The sequence below is a fragment of the Gopherus flavomarginatus genome, chromosome 2 (genome assembly GCF_025201925.1).
Source record: "Gopherus flavomarginatus isolate rGopFla2 chromosome 2, rGopFla2.mat.asm, whole genome shotgun sequence".
Lineage (NCBI taxonomy): Eukaryota > Metazoa > Chordata > Testudines > Testudinidae > Gopherus > Gopherus flavomarginatus.
The window spans coordinates 149,039,482-149,057,978 of record NC_066618.1 but is presented as its reverse complement, the minus strand read 5'-3'; positions in this window follow the sequence as shown (position 1 = coordinate 149,057,978).

The following is an 18,497-nucleotide window of genomic DNA, read 5'->3' as shown; positions in this document are numbered from 1 at the left end:
AATGTGTTTAAGCCAGGCATGTCAGGAGGAGTTGGTAGACAGGTCTGCCCTAGAGAAAGGAAATTGTATTTGCTTCTCTGAACAGCCCAGTTGTCAGGGAGAGACAAGGAAGGTCCATTTACATGTTAGGTAAACAAATCTATCAATCTAACAAGCGGGATAGGAGACAGCTTCCAGCAGGATAAAAAAAACTTTATCTGGGTTATAAAGACAGAGGGTCTGAACCTCAGGTAATAAGCAATTGGATCAACTAATTGTGTATAATATTACTGTGTTATAAAAGTTTATTGAGTGAGGTGTTTTATGAAAGTCTATGACGCACTGGTGACTAATATAATTGTAAAACATATGTATTAACACTATATAAGGAATTATGGGTACTCATTGATATTAGACTTTACAGTCTGTGTTCAAACAAAGAAACAAAACAGGTTTCTCCCAGACAGGAGGGAAAGTCTCAGGCCATGGCTACACTGGCACTTTACAGCGCTGCAACTTTCACGCTCAGGAGTGTGAAAAAACATCCCCCTGAGCGCTGCAAGATACAGTGCTGTAAAGCCTCAGTGTAATCAGTGCCTGCAGCTACACCCGTAAGGGATGTGGTTTACGTGCAGCACTGGGAGAGCGCTCTCCCAGCGCTGGCGCTCTGACCACACTCACACTACAAAGCGCTGCAGCGGCAGCGCTTTGAAATGTCAAGTGTAGCCATACCCTGTACAATTATCTACCTGTCTCTAATTAAAGTAAGCAAAATGTGACCAAAAACAATGGAAGCCCTATTTACATTCAAATCAGCAGGAGGCTGGGAAGCCCACAGGAAGGGAAGAACAGCATGAGGTCATTTAGACTCAGTGGAACAGAGTTCTTGCCAGCTGAAACAGATGTGTCTTTCAACCAATTTGAAGGGTGGGAGGAAGAGGAGGGGAAGACTCTGGGAACTAAATATAGTTGATAAACCTGCTGAGGCAAAGATCTTTGACCTAGCAAGATAAGGGAAGCATCTAGTACTTCTGTGGAAGGTCCTGAGGGAATGTCAGCCATGGCAGGGAAGAAGGTAGATTGGTAAGAGAAAACATCATAAACAAAGCCTGCATCTTGCTAAATTAAGTTTTAGACTTTTAGATGTGTGTTTTCACTTTTATTTTTCATAACCCTTTCTATCTTTATTCCTTATACTTGAACTCACTTAATCCTGTGTATATTTTGTTAATACTTTTCCTTTATTTTCACTATGAAACTCAGTGTGGTGTCTGAAGGGAGAGGTGTCTTTCAGTCAATCAAGCTCATAAGCTGTGAGGTGCTTTTGTATCTTTAGAGGCACAAACAAATCTTATTATTTCTCTGAACTGTCCAAGAGAGGGCTGAACATTACAGAATACAAAGTTTCGGGAAAATTCCGAGCTAGGATTATGTTGAGGTCACCTTGCTGGTTGTAACCAAGGCTGATGGAAGCCAGCGTGGGGCTGTAGATAGGCTGCTGGGGTTAGAACTGCTGAACCAGGGCTGTTTAGTACATAGACACTCAGGGTGTGACCTGCACCCTTGCAGGATGACTGTGAAGCATTGTAAGGAACCCAGGGGTTGCAGGGTAAGTGGTGACACAACCCTTTACTGAACTGCACTCTCATAACGCCATTACAGTGTGTTTTCATAGAGTTTTAGGCTGGAAGGGACCATTAGAGTATTTAGTCTGAAATCCTGTATATCACAGGTGGTTAAATTTCACCAAGTTAATCTTGTAGTGAGCCCAATAGCTTGTGTTTGGTCAAAGCTCACCTTCCAGAATGGCATCCAGTCTTGAGTTGAACACCTCAAGAGATGACAATCCACGCCTTCCCTTGGTAGTTTGTGCCTCAGTTCCTGAGGTAACTGTACCTCTGATCCCTTCATAGCCTCATTGACTAGGCACTCAGATCTCAAGCCTCTAGCTGTATTCTTTTTTGGGACTGAGTCCTGCAACTCTCTCCCTCTGTCCCAGGATTTAAACTGCAATCACTCCTACAATTTACTGTGATCACCTCAGCAGGTGTGAGGTCAGTTCAGTACCTGTAGTCCTGTTCTCTCAGAGACAGTGACAGGATTAACCAGTGACCTGCCAGCCTTTTAAAAAGCAAATTATTACTTATTAAGAACAAAAGCATTATAAAGAAAACATATTGAAAACAATGAACAGCTTATATGTAAGTCACAGCATACCATATATGACTCATCTTCCCCATGGAGACTGGCAGATTTCAAAGTACTTCAGGTCTTCCACAGGACCTGTTCCTCTCTCCACATCCTCATGCTAATCCTTTCTTGGATCTGATGAGAGGAGACCTCCCTCCCTATGCCAGGGTAGTCACTTATACAGTTCAGTTCAGTTGTTCATTTGCTTATGTTTTTTAAACAGCTCAAACCAGTATATGCAATTTCCCCTGGGAAAGCATGTCCAGACTTGTTACCTCTCTAGGGATTTGAATTAATTACCTCCCACTGATTTTTAGTTCCTGCATGATACTCTTCAGCTCCCCTCATGGAGCAAGAATACAATTCCTAACCTATAAAGATACATGTAACATATATAAAGTTGATACTATATAGTCTTTGGATATTTAAAGTGTCAATAAGATGTCTCAGGTTAATCTGATAGTTAATCATCCTCAATGTTTAAAAAAGTACCTTATTTCTAATCTGAATGTGTCTGGCTTCAGCTTCCAGCCACTGGATTTTGTTATGACTTCCTCCACTGGATTAAAGAATCCTCTAGTACCAGGTATTTTCTCCCCATGAAGGAATATAAACATTGTAATCAAGGTACATCTCTATCCTCTTTTGGATAAACTAAATAGTCTCTCACTCTAAGACATTTCATCCCTCTCTTGAATCATTTTGTGGCTCTTTTCTTCACCCTCTCCATCTTTTCAACATCCTTTTTAAAATGTGGACACGGAACTGTATGCCATATATCAGGATTGGGCTCATTAATGCCATATGCAGAAGTAAAATTCCCTTCCCATGCATCCAAGGGTCGCATTAGTTCTCCTTTGTCACAGCTTCTCATTGGAAGCTCATGCTGAGTTGCTTGTCCACCATAACCCCTAAATCCCTTTCAGCCCCCCATTCTGTAGATATGACCTGCATTCCTGGTTCCTAGATGTGTAACTTTGCAATTGCCTTTAGTAAAATACGTTTTGAGTGTTTAATGTAATTCTGTACACTAGAAATTGAGCCATAAATGAATGAGCCTCTATTAAACAAAATAATCTGAAAAACATCACAAGTAATGTGTACTGAACCCTTAGAAAAGCAGCACTTTCTTTTCCTGGAAATATAAAGCTGCATCCACAAAAAGCCACTGTGTGAAAAGCTCTTAGTCATACAGTTAAGCGTTTGCAGGATTTGGCCTCTTAATTACCATTCTTCATACTCTATATTTGCTCTGGAGATAATTGATGGCAAAGATCAAGCTATCATCTTCCATGTTAATTTATTACAATTCTGTGAACAAACATGTGCATCTAGAGATCAAGGCTTTGACTTATACACCTCTACCTCGATATAACGCCACTGGATATAACATGAATTTGGATATAACATGGTAAAGTACCGCTCTGGGGGGGCAGGGCTGCGCACTCTAGTGGATCAAAGCAAGTTCAGTATAACACAGTAAGATTTTTTGGCTCCCAAGGACAGTGTTATATTGAGGTAGAGATGTATTAGTTGTTTTTTTTCCCCACTTCTGGTCCCTGGGTTGTTGTATTTGAATTCATGTATAAAATTAATACTTGGTACCTATTACTGAAGGGAATGTATGTTCTGTAACATGTAGTAATTATATAGATGTAAAAATGTGTACTTGGCTACAGTGCAGCAGCGATGCATTACTTACCAAAAATGTGTTTGTTTAACCCATACTATATGGAGCATGCCACTGGAACTAAAATATTTGTACATTTACTTTGTATTTCTAATTAGTACTGGTCTGAAGACATGCATTTAGCATAACTCATGTGTACTAACAAATTCCTTTTCATCTGTCTCCTTCAAACAGGGAGTATAATGTGACTAAGATTTCATATATAAAAATCAGTAACTTTTATATGCAGTTAAATTTTCCCTTTCACATAATTTCTGGCTGCACAATAAAAATCCAAAGTGTACAGTCTTGCACTGTCAGCTACAATAAGTTGGGTTCTGCTGACAGTTTCCTTGAGCATAGATTTCAAATACATACTTACAAAATCTCATTCTCTTGACTCTCCTGGATAACAGAGCTGCCTAAATCTTCATATGCTTTGCACAGTCTCTCATTCAAGAGAAGCTGTCTCTCTCTCTGTAGGCACTACAACAGGCAGCAGAGTGAGAGAGAATTACCTTAGAGAATGCTGATAATGCAGGTATGACTCCAGTCATTAATGCATTCTTATTGTATTCTTTACTTCTAGTGCCACTAGAGAGGTATGAGCAGACACATTGGGCATAAGGATTTCTTGAGCACACAAGACATAGCCATAGAGTCATAGGATTGAAATCCAGAAGGGACCACCAGATCTAATCTAGTATATCAAAGGACACCAGCACCATCCAGCACCACCACACCAAACCCTACAATGGAAATTAGACCTAAGTATTACAGCCCACAGAAGACTAGACCGTTGTGTGGTGCAGGCAAACAATAGGAGAGACCAAAATACACAAGTGACTGAGGGCCCCCGCAATGGAAAGAAAATTATTATATTCAGATAATTCTGGCCAGTGACCTGCACCCACATGCTTCAGAGGAAGGTGAAAATCCCCCAGGGGACCTACCAATCTGACCTGGGGGAAAATTCCCTCAGGACCCCACATATGCTGATCACTTAGATCATGAAATTGTGACCAAGAACCGGTCAGCCAAGCATGTGAGAGACAGAATACTCAGTGCCACTCCAGAGACCTGGCCCTCCTCACTCAATGTCCCATCTCCATCCTTGGCCTTTCCTGATGATTCAGAGGAAGATATAAAAATACAAAAAGTCCGCCAATACATCGGGGACCGGAGGGCTGGGAATCCCTTCCTGACCCCTCCAGCTTGCTGGCTGAAATCATGAAACATGAGGTTTTAGAAACATAAGACAAACTGGAATTGAGCCATGCCCCCTACCATCTCATGCAACCCTGCTATGCAATAGCACTCAAAACTTTGTCCAGTTCTTTCGTAAAACTAATTTAAGTTGTTTGCCCCAACTCCTGCCTGTTCCAGAACCTCACTTCCTTAATGGCTAGAAACCTTCTAATTTGCAGCCTGAATTTGTTCCTGGCCAGTTCATTCCCATTTGTTCTTGTGCCCGCACTGTCTTTTACAAATATCTGGCACAAGAACAAATGGATAACTAACTAAATAGCTCTTCATCCTCCCTAGTATTTGCCACCTTAATGCATTTATAAAGAGCAATCAGATTACCTCTTAGCCTTCTTTTTGGTAGACTAAATCATCAAAACTTTTCCAATCTCCTCTCATAAAATAGGCCCTGCATCCCCCTGATTATCCTAGTGGCTCATCTGTGCATCGCTGTGTCACAGCTAGGATGAAGGCAGTCATACCTAGTGGTTAGAGAAGGAGTCAAGCGTCCGGACAAGTCAGATACGGAGACATCAGAGTCTGAGATGGGACAGAGGGCAGACTGCAAATCAGATGTCAGGAGGCAGGCGGGGTCAGGTTACCATATCAGTGTCTGGCACCAAGATACAGATAGCAATCAAAGAGCACAGTTGAGGACAAACCAGCATCGGAAGCAGAAGTCTATGGTCAACTGGAGCAGAGACAGACATTAGGCAGTTGGTGTTGCTCAGAAAGTTCCCTTCGTGGTTTCCTTTTTTAAGTACTGGTACCAGCCAGTCAGTGGGCTGTGAGGGGACACCACTCTGATCCTGCTGGGCAGTACCTCCTGCAGAGCCCAGTCTCACATGGTCCTCCTATGGGAGCTTAGGCTAAGCCTCCAGTGGCAATACAGATGTGTCCACAGCCCTGAACTCCCATGGTTTTGAGTCTGCAGGTGCTTACAACCTGTTAAAGTTTTTAAATTAATCTTTCTTGAACATAGATGACCAGAACTGTACACAGGATTCCAAATGAGGTCATACCAAAGCCTTGTATATTGACATTAATAATGCTTTGTCTCTACTGGAAATGCCTCACCTGATACATCCTAGGATGGCATTTGTCTTTTTCACAGCCACATCACATTGGCTCATAATCATCCTGTGATTGACCCATACATCCAGGTCTCTCTCCTTCTCTCTTGCTTCCAATTGATGAGCTCCCAGCTTGTACCAGAATCTCTTATTAGACCTAAGCACATGACCTTGCACTCTGTTCTATTGAATCTCATCCTGTTTATGTTACTCCAGTCTTCAAGGTCATCCAGATCATCCTGTATAATCCAATTTTTCATTGTATTGATGATACATCCCAACTTTGTATCCTCAGCACATTTCATTAGCATACTCTTACTTTGTGCCAAAATCATTAATGAAAATATTGAATAAGATTGGTTCCAAGTCTGATCCTTAAGGAACTCCACTAGGAACCCAGTAACCTCCCTCCAGTATGATAATTCACTTTTCAGCCCAACTCATTGCTTTCTTTCCTTTAGCTAGTTCCTTATTCACCTTGCAATTCTTGTACTGATCCCAATCTTCACAAATAATTTCCCATGTGGTATCGTGTCAAATCTTTATTGAGGTCCAAGCATATTAAAGTTTTGTGCTTTCCTTTTATCTAAAAAAAATCAGTTTTTTTCAAATAAAGAAATCAGGTTAGTCTGGCATGGTCTACCTTTGGTAAATCCATTTTGCATTGCTTCACCTTTTCCATTTACCTCCATTAATTTAACTATTCTGTTCTTCACAATTTGTTCTAAAACCTTGCATATGACTGAGGTCAAATGAACACGTCTGTGAGTACCCAGATCCTTTTTTTCTGATTTTTTTTAAACTTAAGTATGAAATTAGCTATTCTCCAGTCATATAGTATTGCTCCTAAATATATATTTATTAAAAATTCTTGATAACAGACAAGCAATCTCATGTGGCAATTTTTAGTATTTTAGGGTGGAAATAATCTGGTCCAACTGATTTTAACACTTCCACACACTTATTTCCATCACTCGTACTGCCTTCATACACATGTTCTATATTTTATCATTGTTATTGAAAAATGAGTCAAAGTATTCATTTAGTTTTTGGGGCCATGCTTAGATTTTAATTCTCCTTCCCGTCCACTTTGCATAGCAGCCCAACCTCATCCTCTCTTATTTTCTTTTTTATTCATATAAGTAAAATATTATTTATTTTAATTTCCTTGGCATGAACTAATTCAACCTGACTTTTAGCAATTCTGACTTTATTCCTACATTTTCTAACCTCCTAAGTATAACTTTCTTTGCTTTTCTTCCTTTTTCCATTCTCTAAGGCAGTCTCCTTACTTCTAGTAACCTTTTTGAGGTGGTTATTCACACAGCTGGGTCTGGAGTCTCTCTAGAAGCTTTTTCTCCTTGCTTGGAATATACATTTCAGATAGTTTTTTTTTTTATTTTTGATTTGAAGAAATTCCACACCTCCTCCACATTTAAGCCCTTGAGCTCTTCAATCAAGTTGACTCTTTTAACTAATTCTCTTATTTTCCCAAAAATCTGTCCTTTTGAAGTCAAATACCATAGGTAGCAACCTGGTTTTGATTATCTTTCCATTTAACTTAAACTAAATCAACTTGTGATCACTAAATCCAAGGTTATTGTCTACAACCAGCTCTTTTATGTCCTCCCTACTTATCAAAACCAAATCTAAAATTGCATCACATCCAAGAATAACTTGGCCCTACCAGTATTATTAGCATTTATTCTCCAATCTATTGCCAGGAAGTTAAAGTCTCCAATTATGACAATTCCTAAAAATGTTTCTCTAATATTAGAGAGCTTTATATCCATATCCAAATCTGACCCTGGAGGTCTACAGGTGACCACTAACACTATCCCAACAGACTCTTTCACAATTCTTTGCCAAAGTGATTTTAACCCAGACATATTCTGTTTTTCCAATATTATCACTTCTTATTTCTTTAGGTTAACACTTGTTGATGTACAATGCTATCCTGCCACCTTTACCTTTATACCCCTCTCTCCTAAACAGTATATGCCCTTAAATACCTATATTTCAGTCATGAGTGCTATTCCACTATGTTTCTATCTCGATTATATCAGATTTGACCTCCTGCACTAGTAGTTCCAGTTCCTCCATTTTATTGCCCCAACTCCTTGCATTTGTTTACAAGCATTTACATTGTTCCCCTGGTAACGCACAAGTAACACTACACATAAGTCTTTCTAGATGTTTCAAGAGATCTGCAGTCTTTGCACCTGGCAGGCAAGTCACAATGTGGTTTTCCCGGTCTTTGCAAACCCAACTATCTATGTTTCTGATGATCGAATCCCCCATTACTATTACCTGTTTCTTCCTAATAACTGTAGTTCTCTCCCCTCAAGGCATATCGTCAGGGTGAAAGGATATCATGACATCATCTGGAAGGAGGGTCCCTACTATCTGATTATTTCCCTCTGCTCTAATTTCATATTCTCCTTCACTGAGATTTTCTTTCATCCTCCTCAACAACACAGAGGCTGTCAGACTGGGGGTGGGACTGTTCTACTGTGTCCCAGAAAATTTCATCTATGTACCTTTGTTTCCCTTAGCTCCTCCAGTTCAACCACTGTGGTCTCCAAAGCCCATACACGGTCTTTTAGGACAAGTTACTCCTTGCATCAAATGCACATATGCCACACATCCAGAAGACAGGTAATCATACATGCTGCATTCTGTGAAATAAACTGGATAGCCCCATTCTGTTGCTGGACTTCTGCCTGTGTTCTCTTTTTACTCCTGCAGCTCTCTTTTATTGTTGTCTTATTTTTATCAGGGGTCTTCACTGCCTTAAGTTTAAACAACATTAATTGTGTCTAGACCCCCACACTCTCCCATTGGCTCTCTAAGCTCCCTCACAAAACTCCCCTGTTTCCTAGCTCCTCTGATTGCTTAGGAGTGGGCATATTAAACCCCAGTTCTCCCTGAGTAGCCCTGCCCGCAGTTAAGGGTTGATGGGTGCTAAAGGACTTGGAGATCAAGGCCTCATTAAGAAGTTCTTAAGCTTTCCTAGCAAGCCACTAGGCTCAGCACACAGTCCCCAAAACAAACAGACCACATTACATACTTCAGCCAAGCAGCAAGCACACCACACACACACTGAGAATAACAAACTCACCCCAATGGTCATGTAGTCGCTCCTTCACTTGGAGAACTCCTTCCCAAAGTCCCCTGTTAACTGCTCCTGTTCAACCATGAGGGTAAGCAGATTCCCTAACTTATATCTGCCCAGAATAGTAGAATCATAACACATGAGTGAAAAATACATTTTTAGACCATAGAGCCTGTAGCCTATAAAAGCAAGATATGACTCTCTCATAGAGTGTGAGATCAACTGATAACACAGTTGGTTTTACCCAAAAAGCTAGAGAGTAGAGTGATTAATACTTCTCTTTGAATATGGTAGAAATCAATTTACATTAATCTATAGGGTTAAAAATATTGATGCACTGCATGTATCACAGCTGTATTTTCACTACTCAAAATGAAAAAAATACAAATCCTGTAGGAGTAAAAATACTCTATCAAGTCTTAAAACTGTATCTTAGTATTATAAGTGATAAAGAACAGAGTAATAAGATATTCAAGAGAGTCTGATTAAGAAATCAAATTTTATGTTGATAAATAAAAAAATCATCATGGTTGATTTTTAGCCTCATCCATAAGGCTTTAAACAAAGAGACCTCTTGTTAATTACTATTCAGGATGACTTTAGGAAATCTTTACATTTTAAAATGTTTTAACAGCCTCTTAAAATAATCTGGATATTGGTAGCAGATAATTATATCAGTCTACCATCAATTCTCACTCTCACTGCTGCAGTTCAGTTCCAGAATTAACTGGATCATATATGGTCATTAGGAACTGTTATATTTAATATCATATTTTGAGGTAAAATGGATTAGTCAAACTTTGTCTTGATTAGAACTCTACAAACTGTGCAGCTCAAATTATAAAAATACCCAAACTCAGCACTGGACAGAGGTTCAACTTGCATCTCTATGAATCAGTACTGACTCATTTGAATTCTGTTTGTGTTCATGAACTGCCAGTGAAAGTTTTTCGATTCTTATTCTGTTGAATTATTCTCTAATTTTAATTGCTGTGTCTGGTTACTCAAATGTTATTAGGCAACTGTTTATGGTATGTTCAGTTTTAATCTGATTCCTCACATGCGGCAAATCATCCAATGACAGCTGCATGTTTGTGGTTTTTTTCCTGTACTCCACTTGGCCCATTTGTTCAGGATGGTTGACTCAGTGCAGTGGAAGCCATTTTCACCTGGTTTCTCAGACGCTGCATTCAGTCGAGTCTGATCTATATGGGAAAGTGAATGCATTTCTTCTTTGGCTGTGACTGAGAAGTAAGGCTGTAAAGTAAAGTAAAGTAAAACATCACTTTCTCTAATTCCCTCAGTTCTTGGGCACTGCCTCTTAAATTGTATTGGCACACATACAACCCAGTTTTAGAAGCAAAACTTTCCCTGAGCTCATTTTTGGTTTGCCAGATTAAAGCCATAACACTTAAGGCAAACATTGGCAACCCCTGTCTGTGGGTTTGCACAGATGCTATATCAAACCAAATCAGATGGGTTCACACAGTTCTAATTCTAGTGGAATAGGCTCTGTAATTATTAATAGGGACTTATCCAAAGTCCCTTAACTTTTGAAACACACAGCATTATATCCCATAAACCTCTCTCCCTACAAATACAGCTGCCTCTCTTCCTTTTTTTGGTATGTAATAATGATGCCAAGCCACAGCCTCCTCCTAAAGACCTATTGTTGTAGGTATGAAAACTAGAGGCATGGAAAGAATGGGTAAATGTAAAGATAAAAGGGAAATATCTAACTTTAAAAGTCTGAATTTGAAAGTTAGAGATGAGAGCAAAATTAAATAATAAGTCATTGATAGTTGAAGACGGGAGCACTTCATTAGCAGAGCTAACAGCACCGGATGCCATCTTTTTGGATGCTGTTGCCACTTTTAGACTAATATGAAAAAGACTTTCAGAAACAAGTGCATTCCTGTTATCACACATAAGCAAACGATCTGGTGCAAAGGAAACATAAGAATAATAAGAAGTCAATATGGCTGTATCAGGAGCATTTTAATGACCTAAAAGCAAAAAGGAAACCTACAAAAATTTTAAATGTGAACAGATTGATAAGGATAAGTACAAAAGACTAGCACAGACTTATAGATCCATAGATTCCAAGGACAAAAGGGACCATTGTGAACATCTAGTCTGATTGTTATAACACATGCCGTAATCTTCTCTTTGTTAAAATAAATAGATTGAGCTCATTGAATCTATCACTATAAGGCATGTTTTCTAATCCTTAATCATTCCAATGACTCTTCTCTGAACTCTCTCTAATTTATCAACATTATTCTTGAACTGTAGACACCAGAACTGAACACAGTATTCCAGCAGCAGTTGCATCAGTATTAAATACTACTACTACTAGAGATTCCCCTGGTTATGAATTAAAGGATCTCATTAGTCCTTTTGGCCACAGCCTTTGACTGGTTGCTCATGTTCAGCTGATTATCCACCATGACCCCCCAAATATTTTTCAGAGTCTCTGCATCCCAGGTTCGAGTCCCCGATTTTTTGTTCCTAGATTTATACATTTACACTTAGCCATATTAAAAATCTCTTATTTTCTTGTGCCCAGCTTACCAAGTGAACTAGATCACACTGTCAAAGACCTGACCTCTCTATTATTTTCACTTTTCCAGTTTGTGTCATCCTCAAACTTTCAGTGATCATTTTGTATTTTCCTCCAAGTCAGTTATAAAAATGTTACATAGTGTAGCTTCAAAAACCAATTCATGCAGGACCCCACTAGAAATGTATCCTTTCAATAAAGATTCCCCATTTATCATTAAAGTTGGAGACCTATCAGTTAGCCATCTTTGAATCTGTTTAATATGTGCCATGTTAATTTTATAGTGTTCTAGTTTTTAAACTATATATTTAAACTACTACTGAAGTGTTGTCTGATACCATGTTGAATGCCTTACAGGATATTACAGCAGCACCTTTATCAACCAAACTCATTGAAAAAATATCATTTTAGTTTGACAGGATCTATTTTCTATAAACCCATATGATTGTCATTGATTATATTACCCTCCTTTAATTCTTTTTCAATTGAGTCCTGTACCAGTCACGCCATTATCCAGGAGGTGTGATCCTTACCTGGAGCCCACATCCAAGATATTATGGAAAAGTTGCTGAGACTCATCCATCCCTCTGACCACTACCCCATATGGCTCATCCATGTGGGCACTAATGTTACTGCCAGGTCTGACTCTGAGCACATCAGCAGGGACTATAGGACTCTGGGACCAATAAAATAAATTGGGGGTGGAAGTTGTGTTCCAGTTGATGGTAAGTGCCTAAGCACATGCATCTTGGATATGAATGCATGGCTGGGCTGATAGTGTTGATAGGAGAGCTTTAGCTCCCTTTACCACAGGATGCTGTTCCAGGAAGAAGGTCTTCTGGGAAGAAATGAGATCCACCTACCCAAGAAGAGGAAGAATCTCTTTATGCACTAAGTCACCAAACTAGGTTCAAATGATAAAAATGATAAAAGCAAGAGAAAAATGAAGGACAGTGTAGGTCTCCTATTTATTTGGGAAGGAGCACCAACAAGTGATGACATCAGAAAAGCTAAGGTTTAATGCTTATTTTGTTTCAATCATCATTAAAAAGGTTAATGGTAACCAGATACTCAACACAATTAATATTAACAACAAGAGGGAGGGAACAAGCCAAAATAGGGGGGAAAACATGTTAAAGAATATTTAGCTAAGTTAAATATATTCAAGTTGTTAGAGCCTGATGAAATTTATTGTAGGGTACTTGAGAATCTACATGAAGCAATCTTGGAACTGTTAGAATTACCTTCAAGAACTCATGGAGGATGAGTTAGGTCTCAGATGATTGGAGAAGGGCTATCATTGTACCTAGCTTTAAAAATGGTAGAAAGAGGACTGGGGGATTATAAAACACTTTGATACCTGGAGAGATACTGGAGAAAATTATTAAACAATCAATTTGTAAGCATCTAGAGGATAATAGAGTGATAAGATATAGCCAACATGGATTTATCAAGAACAAAACAACCTATTTCTCTTTGACATGGTTACTGGCCTAAAGTGTAGTGGAGAAGCAGTAAATGTGATTTATCTTAATTTGTAATACTGCTTTTAACAGTCTCACATGAAAGCCTCATAAGCAATGGTCTCAAATAAATTACTATAAGCCTGGTGCACAACTGGTTGAAAGACCATACTTAAAGAACAGTTACCAAAATTTCACTATCAGACTAGGAAGGAATATCTAGTGGGTTTCTGCAGAGATGAGTACTGGGTCCAGTACTATTGAATATTTGCATTAATGACTTGGATAATGGAGTGGAGAGTATGCTTAAAAAGTTTGCAGATGACACCAAGATTGAAAGGAATGCAAGTACTTCGGAGGACAAGATTAGAATTCCAAACAACTTTGATAAATTGAAGATTTGGTCTGAAATCAACAAGATGAAATTCAATAAAGACAAATGCAAAGTACTACACTGAAGGAAAAATCAAATGCACGGTTACAAAATGTGGAATAACTGTCTATGTGGCAGTACTGCTGAAAAGGATCTTGAGGTTATAGTGGGTCACAAATTGAATATAAGCCAAGAGTATGATTGCAGTGACAAAAAAGGCTAATGCCATTCTAGCATGTCATATGTATGACACAAGAGGTATTTATTCTACTCTAGTTGGCACTGGTGAGGCCTCAACTTACGTACTGTGTCCAGTTCTGGGCCCCACTCTTTAGGAAAGATGTTCACAAAGTGGGGAGAGTCCAAAGGAGAGGAAATACAAGTATTAAAATGTTAAGAAAAGCTGACCTATGTGCAAAGCTTAATAAAACAGGGCACATTTAGTCTTGAGAAAAGAAAATTGAGAGGGAACCTAATAACAGTCTTCAAAATGTTAAAGGGTTTTATAAAAAAAGGAGACGATCAATTGGGGGTAGGACAAAAAGTAATGGGTTTAATGTGCAACAAGAGAGATTTAGGTTAGATATTAGGGAAAAAAAATCTAACTGTAAGGGTAGTTAAGCTCTGGAACAGGCTTCCAAAGGAAGCTATGGAATCCCAGTCATTGGAGGTTTTTAATAACAGGTTAGAGAAACACCATTCAGGGACGGTCTAGGTTTATTTGGTCTTGCCTGGGAACAGGAGGATGAACTAGATGACCTCTCAAGGTCCCTTTCAGCTCTTCATTGCTATGATCTTATAATTTAGTATATGGATGGGATTCGTATTCACCCTTCAATCTTGAAATCAGAGGATAAAGCCAAAGTTCACAGAGTTGTAGAGTGTAAGCCCTTTTCCTCTTACACGAGATTATATATTTAATCTAATCTACTCCTGTGGCATGCCATTTTCATTACATTAAATTCAATATGATACTAATGTACAAGTAGAGGGTGCTGGACACTCAGGAACACTTGCTGATATATAGATTTTAAATACTAGGCCTTTGAGTTGATTAAAAAGGAATTTTGATCCTTTTAGGTATTTGTGAGGCTTTTAAGCTATTGTCATTGAATTAAATAAGTGGAATAAGTGTATGTGATCAATTCTCATATTAGTCATTAAATATGTTTCTCTGACTGACATTTTGAAGCTCATATCATAGAATCATAGATTATTAGGGTTGAAAGGGACCTCAAGAGATCATCTAGTCCAAACCCCTGCTCAAAGCAGGACCAATCCCCAAATTGTCCCCTCAAGAATTGAACTCACAATTGTGGGTTTAGCAGGCCAATGCTCAAACCACTGAGCTATTCCTCCCCCTCAACTTGAAAAAAAAAATCTATAAATTGCTATTTGTTTACTTGAGATACTGAGGAAATATTTTGCATATCAAATAGATTTACAATAATGGTTTTGATTTGCAAAGTTTTCTGATGCAAAAGTCATTAGATTTTATATTTGGTACACACTATCTGACTAGTTGTACAAGCAAGTAAACTAGATGTAGCAAAAGACCCAAATTGTAATAGTACTCATACATTAGAATTTGTGCATTATAGTAGTTCAATGTGAATGTATCTTTCTGAGTTTATGTAACCAGGGCCAGCTCCAGGGTTTTTGCCGCCTCATGCAGCAAAAAGGAAAAAAAAGAAGCTGCGATTGCGATCTGCAGCTCTACCGCCACCGCTCCAGTCTTCGGCAGCAATTCAGCGGCTGGTCCTTCACTCCGAAAGGGAGTGAGTAGCGTGACCAGACAGCAAATGTGAAAAATGGTGACTGGGATCAGAGGTAATAGGAGCCTATATATGAAAAAGATCCAAAAATCAGGACTGTCTCTATAAAATCAGGACATCTGGTCACCCTACGAGTGAAGACCCAGACTTGCCGCCCCTCACTGGCGGCCGCCCCAAGCAGCTGCTTGCTGGGTGGGTGCCTGGAGCCGGCCCTGTATGTAAGATCTGGCCCTTTAAGATTTAGATCTATACCAAAAAGGTCAAAGGTGAACAGCTCTGGTGCATGTGGAAAGAAGTGTTAGATGCACCTAAAAGACTTTCTGGCAGTGGGGCATGTGCAAGATGTTTGCATATGTTTGTTGAGTTCTGACAAAAGTTAATAAAATAGTTTGGTCTAAAACAGCCCCCTGGTGTGAGAGTATAACAAAATTAGTACCACTCATGTGACCTATCACACAGCTACATGCAGTTGGGGAGGTTGTTCCACTCTAGGCCAGCTAAAGATCATCCATGGGATCTTGGTGCAACCAATCAACAGCATCTAAGCCTGCTGGATATCTCCCCAATCTTCCCCTCCTGCACACCTCCCATTGCAGGTCACAGTTCAGAGCAACTGCACATATATCCCTCCTCTGTTGTCCACCAAAGCACCCACTCTAGGCTTCTGCCTTCTCAGCCATCACCTCTCTTGGGTATAAACTCACATCTCTCCCCCGTGACCATTTTTTCCCCCAAGCTGCATAATTCCCTCCTACACTGTGATATCCCTACCCAGCCAGACTGCCTAAACAGGCCCGTGTCTGGGTTTTGCTTTCTCTTCAGAAGTTGTGAACAACTGTAATTGCCACAAGTTACCACGCACCCCATTCTAAGCAAGCACATATATTCTTAATGTAAAAGCATTACTGAGAAAACATTAAAATCAATAAAATAACTTACATACATGCTAAAATCTTACCAGAGGTCACCCCAACTCCAACCTTGGACTCTGATAGGTGTCAGTCCTTCCAAACCAGCAACAGGGTTTTTCCTATGGTTACAAGTGCATAACTGTCTCAGATTCAGAACCAGAAGACCCATTAATAATTCAATCTTTCCTTCTGTGACAAAGTTCCTCCTCTACCATGGTGGGTCCTGCACTTATTGGCAGATTTGTTCACCTCAGTGAACTCACAATCTGGGTCAACGCCTCCTGTGTCTGATCAGAAGTTGGGAGGTTTGGGGGTAACCCAGGCCTGCCCTCTACTCCAGGTTCCAGCCCAGGGCCCTGTGGATCACAGCTGTCTATAGTGCCTCCTGTAACAGCTGCATGACAGCTACAACTCCCTGGGCTACTTCCCCATGGTCTCTTCCAAACAGCTTCTTTATTCACACCACAGGACCTTCCTCTTGGTGTCTGATAATGCTTGTACTTCTCAATCCTTCAGCAGTTCACTCTCAGCTCCTCACACCCCAAACTCATTGAGTGACTGGGAGGCTTTTAACTAGTTCCAGCCAGCCCTTGATTGGCTTCAGGTGTCCCAATCAATGTAGCTATCTCCACTGCCTTCTAGAAAGATCTTAATTGGCCAGGTGTCTTGATTAACTTGGAGCAACTGCCATTTGGTTACCATGGTCCTAGGGATTTGGTTAGCCTGGGGCTAACATACCTGTTTCTTACTACTTTACTGTAGCCATCTGGCCTTGCCCCATCACACTTCATACAGCTGGGCCTTTGATATTGGCCTCTTGTGACAGGTGGTCAGCAGACAACAGCCCACTGCTCAGGGTATAGTGTCAAAAAGGTAGAGTTTTTGCATAACCAGGGGTGGGGAATTTACATTAACCTCTCCTTAGGTATGTCCCAGGACATCCACTTAAGACTTCTTGTCCCAAAGCTCCATTCTTGTCTGGCAAATAGTTCAATATAGTCCTCTGATCATCCAGGCCTTAGATCGCATCTCCTCCCAGAGATATTACATACAATCCTGGCCCACAATAGTACATAAACTTTGCATTTAGCACAATGAACCCCAGGAATACTTAGGCAATTCAGTAAGTTTTTTTTCAAGGATATGGCAGGAATCTTCCAATCCCTTTCCCTGCTCAAACAAACAACCAACAAAACAATACCTTCCACACAAAAAAAAGAAGAAAAAGAAGATTCTGCACAAAATATAGCTCCATCACTGGCTTTTAAAACATAGCACGTGTATGCCATTATGTACACCAAGTCCATAGTGGGAATGTGTGCCTAGTTCAGAACTACACCACACTGCAGACCTATGGGATGCCAGATATCTTTCCCTTCATTATCTAAGAAGGGTCCAGTTATTATTGTATCTGTCACATATGTAGTTGTCAGTATATGCTATACATGGATATTATTGACTTAATTATTAATGATCTGGCTGTATAACAGCCAGGTCAAAATGGAACAGTTTGGTAGAAATGGTTTTAGATCTTCACACTTAATTCTTTACTCGATTGCTAAATGAGTCAGATACCTTCTCATCTTCCTCTTCATTGCTACTGATGTATTTTTATAACTGAAAACTTTAAGGACTTATCACTCATACTGAGCAGTTGTTACTCCAGGAATAGTCTCATGAAGCTCAGTGAGACTAGTGATATGAGTACGCACTGCTCAGCTTCAGAAGGGGAAGCAGAATCAAGTGATAATTAAAACAATCCACTGTGAGACACGTTCATTTGTGCAATAATGACATACCATGCCTGGCAGCTGTGTAATACTTCATGTTTGCTGTACTTAATGCTCAAACACTGAAGAAAGCTTTCTCTATTCTGTAGCAAGACTTCCTCCCACTTTGAAAGTAAGTGGATTTGCTTTTTTTTCTTGCCAGTTTATTGCTCATCTTGCAGCATCTACTGCTGATCTACAAATCCTTTTTTTTTTTTTTAGCCAATTCACCTTTTGGCTATTTTGAAAATGTGGTAAAACATTGTCTGCATTTAACATCTCATTAGAATCTCACCACGTAACACTAGTGGCACAAAGCAAAATATTCCGATATGTCAAAAGAAGATTAGGCAATCCCCTCGTCAGTATCAG